General features: G+C 53.0%; 1 non-coding gene across 1 annotated transcript; it reads left to right on the forward strand.

The window, feature by feature from the left end:
* Positions 1 to 1,583: 1,583 nt before the first annotated feature.
* Positions 1,584 to 1,656, forward strand: trnat-ugu (transfer RNA threonine (anticodon UGU)). Its single transcript has one exon. It is a non-coding gene; the product is annotated as a tRNA-Thr (tRNA).
* The last annotated feature ends 1,035 nt before the right edge of the window (positions 1,657 to 2,691 follow it).

Genomic DNA, 2,691 nt, shown 5'->3' on the forward strand with positions numbered 1-2,691 from the left:
TCTGAATCGTTCAGCCAGCTTCAACGGTGTGGGGTTCAAGTGATCCTTCAGCACCGCTACTATATCCTCGAAAGTCTGATCCGCCGGTTTAGCTGGGGAGAGAAGATGTTTCAACAACTCGAATGTTTTCGCACCCATCATGTTAAGTAAGGTTACAGCTTTTTCCTCCTTAGCTATTTTGTTAGCCTTACAATGTATCTCAATACGTTCCACGTACGTGGGCCAGTCTTCTATTTCGGAGTTAAAATCGTTGCTGTCCCCACGCTTAGGCATCTTCCTTTCTTTGGGTACAACACAAATATTTCTTTAAATTCTTATGTACTTTTTTTTTCTAAGATGGCGGCTTTTCCTGCGAATTTGGCAGTTTCCCGCTCTTCCTTTCTCTCCCCGCCCACTTCAATGGCGGTTTCCCGCTTCTGTCGGCTCCTCCGCCTAATGGCGGCTTCCCGCATTTCTTCCTGGTGGAAGGGGTACGCTTCCCCCGCAGCGGACAGGTTCAGCCGCTGGGCTGGCTCTCGCACAGCTCCCCCTACTCGGCTCTGTATTCTCCTCCCGCCCGCACGGCTCTACCGGCGCTGGGTACACCCCGTTAACGGAGGACAGTTCAGCCGCTGGACTGGCTCTCGCGCAGTCTCTCACCCCGTTTTCGGCTGTGTCTCTCTCCCACTCCCGCACGTTCGGTTTTGCCGGCTCTGAGTACCCCGTTGGTGGAGAACAGCTCAGCCGCTGGACTGGCTCCTCGCAGTCTCTCTCTCCGCACCCGGCTCTCACCCGCACGGTTCCCGTTCGCCTTCCCAGCCCTCTCACAGACCGGTGTTTCCCTCCCCGGCTGCGGCTGGGTTTCTCTTCCCGCGCCTACTCCCAGGCTCAGCGCTTCGTGGCTGCGGTCGCTGCCCGGATTTTTCCCGCCGATCGCGGTCCGGCTGTCACCCGACGCCGTTGGACCCGACTTTTGACCGGTTCAGCTCCCCCTCGACCGAGGTCGAGTGCTCTGCCCTTATCCTCCGGATATTCTCTACACCTTCCCCTACTCACAGTCTCTTCGGCCGCCTTGTTCCCTGCTGATCGGCTCACTCCGTACCGAGGTAGAAGGGTAGTCAGTGCCTGTTGCAGACGGAAGCTTTTGTTGCTAAAGTCTTCCACCTTTCTCCTGCTGCAGCCTCGTGTTTTCTTCCAGCAGCACGACGAGGGCGGTTGCCTCTCTTCGACGCTCTTCTTGCTTTGGTAATCTTGCCGCAGGGTACGATCGGACTCGTCACCACTGTAAAGTCTGTGGGTTGTGTAGTTAATAAATACACAGACTTCAGAAATAACAACAAACAGGTCTTTACTATTCGAAGGTCCGGGCGAATCTGCCCCAGTTATCCTGTCACAACACTTATATACTGGTGTGGTCACTATCGGTATTACAGTATACAGAAGCCAAACAAGTAGTGCCACACTTAAAGTAGTTCGCTTAAAGGTGAACGGTTACATACAATAATTTCCTTAAGGGTAGACGGGTACATACACGACAAACTGCGCCCTGCCTCATTCTTCAAATGCACAGCACTAACCGGAATGAGAAGCAATCTAGTACAGGTGGCTCCATAGCTCAGGGGCTAGAGCACTGGTCTTGTAAACCAGAGGTCGTGAGTTCAAATCTCCCTGGGGCCTGTGCAAATTTGTTAATTCACAGCATGTTTACTTTTAAGTATGAAACTGCTCCGAGACCAACACGAGAACAGGCCCTCTCGCCCTTCCCAATCTCTCCACCTCTCCCTTACCTTCTGCTCAATTCCCCTGTACTTCCCCCTCTTTGCCTGTCTCTCTCTTCCTTACCCTTCACCCTCTCTCTACACATCCCCCTCATTATCTTCTCTCACCTTCCCCAACTCCCATTCACCTCCTCTCTCTACACTTTCAGTGCGGGCCCTGTGTTCAGAGCGGGCCATTTGTTCAGTGCGGGCCCTGGTGTTCAGTGCGGGCCCTGTGGTTCAGTCTAGGCCCTGTGTTCAGAGGCGGGCCTGTGATCAGAACTGGGCCCCGTGTTCAGTGGGGGCACCGTGTTCAGTTCAGTGGGGGCACCGTGTTCAGTGTGGGCCCTGTGTTCAGTGGGGGCCCTTTGTTCGGTGCAGGCCCTGTGTTCAGTGTTGTTGTGTCGGTACCTTTTTACCTAGACACAATTAGAACTCAGAAGTTCAAACATGAAGTGCTTTATTGGAAGGGAAAGGGAAGTTCTGGAGAGCTCCGAACAAAGAGAGCTAAACTTAACCAAGAGAACACCCAACCATTTATCTGCTGTGACAGCGCCACCACAGGTGGCAGGAGAACACACAATACATAACATATTCCTCCCCTCTTAAATGGAAGGTCCACATTATTCCTCAACAGGTAAGTTACTTTCAATGCACTCAACAAACCTAGGGTAGACTGCCTCAACCCCTGACTTTACCCTGGGGTTTATTCTGCCCCAGTCTTGTGGGTAAGTCGCTAAGCCTACAAATCCAAGCGTCTTGGAGGCCGCTGCTCTCTGTCAGGATACCGGCGGTCATCGCTGGCTTCCACAGCAGTAGGCATTGACACAGGCCTAGATAGAGAAGGTGCCTGCGTCAGTCGAAAGTCAGGAGTTTGCACAGGTGGAACAGTCTCTTTGACTTCCTGTGTTGGAGAAGAGCACTGTGGCAAAGGATGCTGGTTTGCGGTATCATC

This window comes from Somniosus microcephalus, unplaced genomic scaffold (assembly GCF_052327205.1).
Source record: "Somniosus microcephalus isolate GS21.2 unplaced genomic scaffold, FLI_Smic_1.0 unresolved_chr2, whole genome shotgun sequence".
Lineage (NCBI taxonomy): Eukaryota > Metazoa > Chordata > Chondrichthyes > Squaliformes > Somniosidae > Somniosus > Somniosus microcephalus.